Raw genomic sequence first — 12,212 nt, 5'->3', positions numbered from 1 at the left:
GCAAGTATACCGAATTGTCGTCAAGTAATAACTCACAAAAGAGTGAGGTCGAATCCCACAGGGATTGATTGGTCAAGAAACTTTAATTGGAGGAATGTTCTAGTTGAGCTAAGCAGAATTTGGTTTGAGAGTTGCAGGAAATTAAATGGCGGAAAAGTAAATAGCAGAAAATGTAAATGCTGGAAATAAAGAGCTGAAAATAGATGACGGAAAATAAATTGCAGAATCTTAAATGGGAATGGGGAAGATGATCATAAAAGTAATTGGTAGAAATTAAAGAGAATGGTAAGATTAGAAATGGGGAGTTCATCGGGCTTAGGAGATGTTGCATCCTCCGGATCAAGTTCATTTTCATCTCTTCCTCAATCAATGCATTCATTGATCTCCTTAGCAATCTTAAGTGATTGAATTCGAATTCCTTGGTAATTCAATCTCTCAAATCTTGATCAATAGCCAATTCCTTGGTCCAATTGCTCATGAGAAGAGATGAGGTATGGTCACTGATTATACCACATGTATTTCCAAATCAAAGTGTTGGTAGGATTATATGTCACTATATCCATCCAAACCCCAATTTGGTCCAACATGAGAAAGCATTTCTAGCATGATCTCTTCATTCCTCTTCCAAGGTTCCGAAGAGATCCAAGTATGAATAGCTTCTTTTCCAAGAAAACTACTCAATTGGGTGAAGATTGAAAGCTTTCTAGTTAAATCAAGAGAAAAGAAAGAAGAAGAATAACGAAAACTATTATTGATCTATCAAATTACAACAGAGCTCCCTAACCCAATGAAAGGGGTTTAGTTGTTCATAGCTCTGGGAATGGAAAACAAAGATGGAGAATGCATTCTGAAAAGTTAAACTAGAAGTTGCAGAGAAAGTAAAAATTATAGAGAGTAATTCTAATAATGCCAAAAGCTGCTTTCTAGTTCAAAGTTCTCCTTATTTATACTATTCTTCTGATCTTCTAGTTGCTTCTTCAAGTCTTGGATATGGGCCTTTGGATCTTGAGTTGAAGCAGTTATCTTCTTCAGTGGGCTCAGCTTTAGTTGCAGAGAAAGTGTGCAGTAGGTATGGACTTTAGCTTGGGGCGTTAGTGGTGTTAACGTTAAGTGAAACTGTGGAGTCGAGAACGTTAGTGACAATCACCTTTTTCACTAACGTTCCTAACCCAAAAATGGTCCACGTTAACTTCAACGTTAGTGGCACTAACGTGACCACTAACGTTGCTTCTTGGCCCTTCGCAAACATTACTGTGGTTTACCTTTTCCAATAACGTTGAGAGTACCCTTTTCTCCCTACGTTAGAGTTCACGTTAGTATAGTTAACGTGGCCTTTAACGTAGGCTTGCCAAATCTTCGAGAGCGTTAGTGACACTTACCTTTGTCACTAACGCTTCAAAACGCCCCTTCTTCCCTCGTTAGAGTTCACGTTATCTAGGTTAACGTGAGTTCTAACGTAGTATTGATAGCCATCTCCAACGTTAGTGACAAAGGTGAATGTCACTAACGTTGGCTCATCATCCCTCTTCTCCACGTTAGCTTCCACGTTAATGTAATTAACGTGGCAACTAACGTGGCTCATAGTGGCTTAATCCAACGTTAGTGACAAAGGTGAGTGTCACTAACGTTGGTTATTCCTTGCTCCCTCCACGTTAGAGTCCATGTTAACTAGGTTAATGTGACTCTTAACGTGGCAAATATGAGCTTAGTCCAACGTTAGTGACAAAGGTAAGTGTCACTAACGTTGGCATTATCTTCCTCATCCATGTTAGAGTTCATGTTAACTGAGTTAACGTGACTCTTAACGTGGCCAGCTGCCACTTTGGAACGTTAGTGGCACTTACTTTTACCACTAACGTTGGAGTTATATTTCTCTTCCACGTTAGCTTCTACGTTAACATAGTTAACGTGGCAACTAACGTGGGCTATGATGGCTCACGAAGGCGTTAATGGCGATCACTTTTCTCATTAACGTTGCAAGCTAGCCTCCATTCCACGTTAGTGGTCACGTTAGCTAGACTAACGTTGCTACTAACGTGGTTCTTCCTTGCTTCCTTTGTCCTGAAATCAAGCAATAAAGTGCATCAAAACTCTAATCCAAGTTATGAGACATGCATCATTCAATTTTTTCATTTAATTCATGCATAATTCTCATAAAATCATGTAAAATTCACAATGTTTGCTTGAATCAAGATGTAAGTGCTTATTTACCCAAAACTTGCTTATTTCCTAAGAAAATGCATGAAACTACCCTAAAATCATAAAGAAAAGGTCAGTGAAACTGGCCGAAATGCCCTGGCATCAGTTGTCGCGCTACCTGGCAGCAGATGGATCTATGGATACTGTCGTTCCCATCCTAAGGGAAAATCGGCTTCCGCACTTACCTTGGAGGCTCGCGTATGGGCACAGATTATGCCCCATTACGTCTTTCCGAGCACCCACGAGTCCTCCTTCACTGCAGACATGGCCGTTCTACTATGGTGCATCCTTACAGACCAGCCTCTGAACTTACCAAGACACATCCAGAATGCTATGGGACACGTACAAATTACGGGTAACTTACCTTTTTCTGCCTTGGTTTCAGATCTCGTCTCAACAGCCGGAGTCTCCTACAGAGCTGGAGACACCAAAGCCATGCTCCCGCGGGATGATCAGTATGTCCCTAACGGGAAATATATCAGACTCCCAGTAGCCACTACAAGCCAGCCTACTGAACTGGCTGAAGACATTCCTCCTTCAACACCACAAGCACCTACAACAAACCAATTGCTCCATCAGATACTTGAGAGGTTGGATCGGCAGGAACACAAAGCAAAGCTAAGAGAGCGCCGTAACAAGCGCCGATTCACATACCTCAAGGAGCTACTTAAAGGAAAATACAGAGACTTAGACACCCCAGACTCCACTTCCTTTACCAGCACAGGGAGCCATGACGGTCCCGACTGTGGAGATACTGCTACCAGCCCACCTTTGTTCCTGACAAATGGCACCGAGGACGGTGCAAAGCCTTAAGTATGGGGAGGTCGATCAGTACCTGACTTCCGGAGGTAATTTCTCTTCCTTAACACCAATAAAATAGGATATTTAGTTAGTTTTTCTTTTATAGAATAGAATAAATTGCATAGTAATAGGTTAGTTGCATGCATGTTCTACTTGATTGAAAAGACAGTAAGTTTCTTCTAAAGACCTTATTTTTAGAACAAAATTTCACTAATTTTTATTAAAAATTTTATGTTAAATTTGCTTGAAGTTGTATTTGGAACATGGTTTTTGAGTTAAAGAACACACAACCTGTGAGACTTTGAGCCTAAACACATGGTTACATTATTTAACCATAATTATCTTATTCTTGTTTGTTTACTTCTCTATGACTGTAATCTATATTTTGTTTCATCCTATATGTCCAATGTTTATTATATCCCTATGCTTGCATATGATTGAGGCCATTATTTGTTTAGCTCACTTATCCCAAATAAGCCTACCCCTTAAGTTACCTTTGTTAGCCACTTTGAGCCTTTAAATCCCATTTGTTCTTTATTTTACCACATTACTAGCCTTAAGCGGAAAAACAATTATATATCCCAATTGAATCTTTGGTTAGCTTAAGATAGAATTGTGTGTTAATCAAGTATGGAAAAATTGTGGGAACAAAAGATAATAAGAAAATGTGTCATGATAATATAATGGGAATTTGGGTACCTGCTCATGTGAAACTATACAAGAAAAATTAAAATTCTATGTGCATTGATAAACTGTGCTTATTTTAAAAAAAATCCAAAAAAAAATATTCAATAAATAAATAAGGGGACAAAATTACCCCAATGCTAAGTTAAAATTCGAGGATCAATGCATATATGATAAAATTAAAATAAAAGTTGATACATGAAGTAAGGAATGTGAAAGGGAAATTTTGGGTAGCTAGGTGTGAAATTTAAGTCATAAAGAATATATATATATATATATATATATATATATGTGTGTGTGTGTGTGTGTGTGTGTGTGTGTGTGTGTTAGGTGAAAGCTTGGGTTAATTAAAGATTCAATTTATAAGCTTACTTAGCCATATATGTACCCTTACCCTTACCTTGGCCCTATTACAACCTTGAAAAGACCTCATGATGTTTGCATTGGTATATTAAATGTTGTTGATTGGTTAGGAGAAGAACAAAAATTAGAAAGCATGATTAGAGAAGGATAGAGTGATTACCCTATACACTAGAGAGACTAGAGTGTACATACATCATCGGTGAGGGTTCAATACTTAAATTCTATGTTCCCTGCTTTCCTGAGCTACCTTCTTGCATTTTTATCTGTTGTTACTGTATAAGAATTGAATTAGTGGAATTTGATTTGTGATCGTCTTGAAGAGCTTATTTACTTTTAACCAAGTGGACAAGAATTATATAGTTGCATTCACATATATAGGTTGCATTGCATTGCATGAGTTTTACATGTTCCTACTCATTTATTTTATCTCCTTCAACAAAGCATGAGGACATGCTGATGTCTAAGTGTGGGGAGGTTGATAAACCATTATTTTACAGTTTATATTGTGTTTAATTGTGTGGTTTTATCAAATATTTGCCCACTTATTCATTAAATTAGCATGTATTTACAATTCCTTCCCAAAATTACTCCATAGTTGAAAACTTGCTTCCTAGAAGACTTTTAATTATGTATTTTAATTCTCCTTTATTCCATTCGATGCCGTGATCTGTGTGTTAAGTGTTTTAGGCTTTATAGGGCATGAATGACTTGGAAATTGGAGAGGAGGCTTGCAAAAATGGAAGGAACATAAGAAATGGAGGAGATGACCAGCGAGAAGTGACGCGGACGCATGGCTCACGCGATCGCACGAAATAGAGGAAATTACAGTGAAGCGCCCGCATGCCTGATGCGAACGCATGGATTGGAAACTGCACAAGTGACGCTAATGCGTGGCCAACGCGCACGCGTGGCAAGGCAAAATGCTGGATGACGCGAACGCCTAAACGACGCGATCGCGTGACTTGTGCGATCTGCAGAATATGCAGAATTTGCTATGGCGATTTCAGGCCCTGTTTTGACCCAGTTTTTGGCCCAGAAAAGCAGATTAGAGCCAGGGAACATGCAGAGACCAGAGAACAAGATTTATTCTGCATAATTTTAGTTTTTAGAATCTGATTTTACTCCTCCTCTAGGTTTTCTCTCTACACATTCATAGTTCTTAAGATTTTGATTTTATTGCTTTTTGGATTAGGATATTGAGAAGAGTTATTACCTCCGTCAAGACTTCGTCGTTCTAGTTTGTTTCTTTACTTGTCACTTACTCTTCCATATCCTTAATTTCTTCAGAGTTACTATTGGATTATTTTTAGAATTTATTAATACAAGAATTATTTTTATTTTAATTGATCCTTTTGATTATTATTTATCATGTCTTTCTTTACTTCCATTTCTTATTTTGTGAAGTTTATATTCATAATGAGCGAGTAGTTCCATAACTTGATTGGGAGATGATTAAAAGGAGAACCTTGAGTTGGAACGATTAAGAGAAAAATTGTAATTGGGTTTATTGTTGGATTGCCCTCTAGTCACTGACACTAATCCTTCCTAAGGGAGAGGATTAGGACTTATGAATAGAAGTTGCCTTCCAACTTGCTTGACTTTCCTCTACCTAGTAAAGGATAACTAAGCGGAACAACCTTCAATTATCACTTTGATCTTGAGAGAACTCCATCAAGGATAGGGCTTCTAACTAATCTACTCCCGGTCAAGGCTTTTATTTAAATTACATAAATTCTCTGATTTAATTTCCTGTTAATCAACTCAAACTATTTTGAAAAACATCTGATTAATAAAATAGCACACCTTTTTGCAACTCGTTGGGAGATGACCTGGGATTCATACTCCCAGTATTTTAATTCTAATTTTGTGACAATCCCTTCTAAACTGATAAGCGGATTTTCGGTTGGTTAAGAACTATACTTGCAACGTATCTCTTATAATAATTTCTTAACTCGCCAATTTTCGCCATGTCAGCAGTCCTTTCTCAGCCTCTGAATCAGATTTTTGCTTAGGTCCCTCAATTTTAGCCAGAAAATACCTGAAATTACAGAAAAACACACAAACTCATAGTAAAGTCCTGAAATTTGATTTTTGCATAAAAACTAATAAAAATATAATAAAAAGTAACTAAAACATATTAAAAACTATGTAAAAACAATGCGAAAAAAGGTATAAATTATCCGCTCATTAGTTAGTAAGCCTAGATTAAGTAATTTGGTGGCCACACCAAACTTAATCTCTGGGCTTACCTTCAGATATGATTTGTTCAAAGGTGGTAAGCCTAGATTAAGTACATTGGTGGCCACACCAAACTTAGCTTTTTAGCTAGCTCTCAGCCCAATAACTCATCAATGGCAAAGGTATTCATCAAATTGCATTTTCAGAGCAAAAGAAAATAGAATATAATGGTCTCCTAACTACCAAAATAGAAAACAAAATTCTTAATCCACTATCTACAATATACTTCTAGAAGGCAAGAAAACAAAAATTTTCAACTGAAACTCAAACTATCTAAATTGACAAATTTTAACTACTTCTAAGAAAGCAATAAATCAAAAGGATATAAAGTGTTCGGGTGCCTCCCAACTAGCGCTTCTTTATCGTCACTAGCTTGACGTTCTTCCTTTGTTAGCTGAGGTTGTAGCTCACTCTCTTCTCATCCAATGAGTCCCCTAGGTAATGCTTGAGTCTATGGCCATTCACAGTGAAGGTCCTTTGTGTTTTGTCTTTCATGAGTTCTACATGGCCATAGGGGGATACATTGAGGATGGTGAAGGGTCTTGACCATCGAGAGTTAAGCTTCCCAGGGAAGAACTTGAGTTTCAAATTGTACAGCAGCACCTTTTGCCCTTTAGTGAACTCCCTCCTTGCTATCTTCTAATCATGCCACCTTTTTGCATTCTCTTTGTAGATCTTTGTACTCTCATATGCCTTATTCCTAAACTCCTCCAGCTCATTCAGTTGCACAAGCCTCCTTTCTCCAGCAGCTTGTTCATCAAAGTTCAACATTTTTAGAGCCCAAAATGCTCTATGTTCAAGCTCAACTGGTAAGTGACAATCGTTACCAAACACCAATTGGTATGGAGACATTCCAATAGGTGTTTTGAAGGCTGTCCTGTAGGCCCATAATGCATCATCCAACTTCTTAGACTAATCCTTTCTTGAGCTTCTAACAGTTTTTTCAAGAATTCTTTTAAGCTCTCTATTTAAAATCTCTGCTTGCCCGTTGGTCTGTGGGTGATATGGGGTTGCCACCTTGTTCTTGACTCCATACTTGGAGAGGAGTGCTTCAAGTTTCCTATTGCAGAAATGTGTCCCTCCATCACTGATGAGGGCTCTAGGCACCCCAAATCTACTGAAGATGTTCTTTCTCAAAAATCTCATTACAACTTTGTTATCATTTGTTGGAGTGGCTATGGTTTCTACCCACTTTGATACATAATCTACAGCCACCAATATATAACTGTTTGAGTATGAGGATGGGAAGGGTCCAATAAAATCAATTCCCACACATCAAACAATTCTAACTCCATTATGAACCTCTGTGGCATCTCATTTCTCTTGGGTAAATTGCCAGCCCTTTGGCATTCATCACATCTTGTCACCAATTTTTTTGCATCTTTGAAGATGGTTGGCCAGTAGAATCCACATTGTAGCACTTTGGCTGCAGTTCTATCTCCACTAAAATGGCCTCCATATGCAGATCCATGGCATTGCCAAAGCACTTCTTGCCCTTCCTCATGGGAAATACACCTTCTCAAGATTCCATCAGCACACTTTTTGAACAAATAGGGTTCATCACAAATGTAGTGTTTAGCATCTTTGACTAGCTTTTTCCTCATATACTTGTTGATGTTGGTTGGTAGTTCCCCAATAGCCTTGAAGTTGGCTATGTCAGCAAACCAAGGGGCCTCTTGTATCACCATCAACTGCTCATCAGGAAAGCTTTTATTCACTGTAACTTGGTGTGCCCCATCTTCTTCTTGTGGTATTCTTGAGAGGTGGTCAGCCACTTTGTTCTCTGCTCCACTCCTATCTTTAATTTCTATGTCAAACTCTTGAAATAGCAGAATCCATCTTATTAGTATGGGCTTGGACTCTTGTTTGGTGAGCAAGTATTTGAGTGCTGCATGATCAGTGAATACAATTACTTTAGAACCAATAAGATATGATCTAAATTTATCAAAATCAAAGACAATGGCAAGAAGTTCCGTCTCTGTAGTGGTATAGTTCCTCTGATTCTCATTAAGAACCTTGCTAACATAATAAATGACATGTACCAATTTATCCTTCCTCTGTCCTAAAACAGCACCCACGGCAAAATCTGATGCATCACATATCAGCTCAAAAGGTAAGTCCCAGCATGGTGGTGCTATAATAGGTGCAGAGGAGAGTTTGTTTTTAAGTTTCTTAAAAGATATCATGCATTCATCATCAAAAACAAAAGGTACATTAGAGACAAGTAGGTTGCTCAAAGGTTTGGCAACCTTGGTAAAGTCTCTAATGAATCTCCTGTAGAAGCCAGCATGTCCTAGAAAACTTCTAATTGCCTTGACATTGCAAGGTGGGGACAACTTTTCAATCACCTCTACCTTAGCCTTGTCCACCTCTATGACCCTTTTTGAGATCTTGTGACCAAGGACCACCTTCTCTGTAACCATGAAGTGGCATTTCTCCCAATTTAAAACAAGGTTGGTCTCTTGGCATCTCTTTAGCACCAAGGCTAAGTGGTGTAAGCAATTAAAATATGAGTTACCAAATACAGAAAAGTCATCTATAAACACCTCAATGAATCTTTCAATCATGTCTGAAAATATGGAGAGCATGCACCTTTGGAATGTTGTAGGTGCATTGCACAATCCAAAGGGCATTCTCCTATAAGCAAAAATACCATATGGACAAGTAAATGAAGTTTTTTCCTGGTCCTTGGGGTCTACAACAATTTGGTTGTAGCCCGAATAACCGTCCAAGAAGCAGTAATACTCATGTCCAGCCAATCTCTCAAGCATCTGATCCATGAAAGGTAGGGGGAAGTGATCCTTCCTGGTGGCCTCGTTAAGCTTCCTATAATCAATGCACATGCACTACCCGGTCACCATTCTTGTAGGTATCAGCTCATTCTTCTCATTCGGTACAACGGTGACCCCTCCTTTCTTTGGGACTACTTGAATAGGGCTTACCCAAGGGCTGTCTGAGATGGGGTAGATCACCCCTGCTTGCCACAACTTTAACACTTTTTTTTGGACCACTTCATTCATGGTTGGATTCAGCCTTCTTTATTGCTACCTTGAGGGCTTAGCACCTTCTTCAAGTAGTATCTTGTGCATACACATTAAAGGACTGATTCCTTTCAAGTCTGCAAGTGTCCAGCCTATGGCATCCTTGTGCTGTTTCAGCACTTGGATAAGTTCTTCTTCCTTCTCCTCACTCAAACTTGAATTGATGATCACCGGGTAAGTATTGTTGTCACCCAGATATACATATTTCAAGCTTGGTGGTAAAGTCTTCAGCTCTAATTTTGGTGCATCTACTTCCTTGCTGTCTTTGGGGTTCAACAAGATTGAATTCTCCATAGTTCCTTGTGGTAGTTCTCCACTTGATGCTTGCTGTTCTAACTCAATAGTTCTTTCACGTTGTTCTTCTTCCAAAACTCCTTGAACTATCTATTTTATGGTGTCCACCATCATGCATTCTCATATGGATTCCTTGGGGTAACTCATTGCCTTAACCACATTGAAGACCATCTTCTCTTCATGTAATCTCAAGACTAATTCCCCTTTTTGTACATTAATAATGGCTCCAGCAGTAGCTAGGAATGACCTTCCTAGAATGATTGATGTGTTAGCCTCTTCTTGTTGGCTTGGCTTCCTCAATCTTCATCCTCTTCATCATGGTTAGGGACATGAGATTGATGCTAGCTTCTAAATCACACAAGGCCTTCTCAATGTTGATATCCCCTATGATGCAGGGGATTTGGAAACTCCCTAGGTCTTTCATTTTCTGGGGTAGCTTCCTTTGTATTATGGCACTACACTCCTCAGTTAGCACTATGGTCTCTTTTTCTCCCCAGTTTCTCTTTCTTGTCATGAGCTCCTTCAGAAATTTGGCATAGAGTGGCATTTGCTCCAATGCCTCAGTAAATGGTATGTTGATTTGGAGCTTCTTGAGGATCTCTAAAAATCTAGAGAATTGGCTATCCTTTCCATCTTTCCTCAGCCTTTGTGGATATGGTGCTTTTGGCACATAAGGCTTCAAGATTGGCTTTGGTGATGATGGGGTAGGGGTCTCCTCTTCATTCTTGTTTTCAGGCTTTCCTGCAGCTCCTTTTTGTTGGTTGCTCTGGCTTGGGGTTGCCTCTTCCACTACCTTTCCGCTTCTAAGTATGATGGCTTTGCATTCTCATCTTGGGTTAGCCATGGTATCACTGAGAAATGTATGTGTAGACATAGGAATTTGCTTGGATAGAATCCCCACTTGTGCTTCCAATTTTGAAATGGCTGCGCCTTGATTCTTCAGATTTGATCTATACTCCTCTTGGTTGGCATCTATCCTCTTGTCAGCTTATGTTTGTCTCTCCAAAAGAGTGGAAATAGCTCCTGTCAACTGTGATGACAGTTGTGCTATTACAGCTTCTACTCTCTCAAAGTTTCTCTTGATTTCACATGGTTGCATGGTTGAGGTTGATGTGTCTTGATGGTGGTTGTTGTGTATTTGTTGAGTGGAATGATATGATGTGTTTTGTGCATTGTGATAGGGTCTGTTATTATTTGTTTGATGGTTGGGGTTGTGATTGTGGTATTGATTGGCTTGGTATGGCTTTGTATGATCTGGATTGTGGTTTTGTTGGTTCCCCCACCCAAAATTTGGGTGGTTCTTCCAACCTGCATTGTACGTCTTGGAGTTTGGGTCATATAGAGGTCTAGAATTATTCACATAATTAGCTTCTTCCCATTCACCTTCGAGTTCTGGTGCATCTCCTTCTTGTTGAGGGGCTTGGGCTTGGATGGCTGAGACTTGGTTACTCTCCATCTTCTTGGTCAAGGCTGCTAGTTGTGCAGTGATCAATTTGTTTTGGGCCATCAAGGCATCCATTGAGCTCCATCACTCCTCTCTTTTGAGTTCTTTCTGAAGCATAGAAGTACTCATTCTCGGCTACAGTCTCTATGACATCTATGGCTTCTTTAATGATTTTCTTCTTATTGAGTGAGCCTCCAGAAGAATAATCTACTGCTTGCTTTGACTCATATGACAGCCCTTCATAGAAGATGTGTAGTTTCACCCACTCATTGAACATGTCAGGTGGGCATTTCCTTGTCAAATCCTTGAACCTCTCCCAGGCCTCATAGAGTGTTTCACCATCTTGCTGTCTAAAAGTTTGCACCTCAGCTCTTAGCCTGTTGACTCTCTGTGGAGGATAGAATCTTGCTAGAAATTTATTTACAACATCATCCCATGTGGTTAAACTCTCCTTGGGAAATGCTTCCAACCACTTTGCTGCCTTATCTCTAAGTGAGAAAGGGAACAAAAGTAGCTTGTAGGTATTAGGGTACACACTATTGGACTTTACAGTGTCACAAATCCTCAAGAATGTACTGAGATGTTGATTTGGGTCCTCCTGGGCTCCTCCTCCATATGAACAATTACTCTGAACAAGTGTGATGAGTTGAGGTTTCAACTCGAAGTTGTTAGCATGGATTGTTGGTTTGAGGATGCTGCTGCCACAGTTTCCTGGATTTGGGTTGATGTAGGAGCCTAAGACTCTCCTCTCTTGCCCAATATGATTTTTAGTATCTCCTCCAACATTGTCTTGTACTTCGTCATCCATGGTGGTTCTCAGATCCTCCTCCACTAGTTCCTCTCCAACTATGCCTTTGCCTCTTGCTTCCTTCCTTAATCTAAGGAAGGTCCTCTCAATCTCACTATCAAAAGAGGATGAAGTTTCTCCCCTTCTACCTGTCATACATTCAACAAACAGCAAGTAGAGGACAAGTGAAAGAATCACTCTAGTGAAGATTAGTGGTTAACTTGGTTGATGCAATTGATCAAACAGTTAGAATGATGGAAGTATGAACAATGAATAGCTAAAATGATCCATGTAAAAACGAAGAAAACAGAGTGGACAGAAAAGTAAAGAGCTAAAAGAAAATACAAGGCAATAAAATTGC

At 39.2% G+C, this 12,212-nt stretch overlaps 1 non-coding gene across 1 annotated transcript; it reads left to right on the top strand.

The window, feature by feature from the left end:
• Positions 1-11,339: 11,339 nt before the first annotated feature.
• Positions 11,340-11,443, top strand: LOC148545378 (small nucleolar RNA R71). The gene has a single exon (XR_015901982.1). It is a non-coding gene; the product is annotated as a small nucleolar RNA R71 (small nucleolar RNA).
• The last annotated feature ends 769 nt before the right edge of the window (positions 11,444-12,212 follow it).

The sequence above is a fragment of the Arachis ipaensis genome, chromosome B9, assembly GCF_059453495.1.
Source record: "Arachis ipaensis isolate K30076 ecotype BB chromosome B9, ASM5945349v1, whole genome shotgun sequence".
In the NCBI taxonomy this organism is placed as follows: Eukaryota; Viridiplantae; Streptophyta; class Magnoliopsida; order Fabales; family Fabaceae; genus Arachis; species Arachis ipaensis.
Note: the sequence above shows the minus strand (reverse complement) of the source record. Positions and strands in the feature narration are given on the sequence as shown.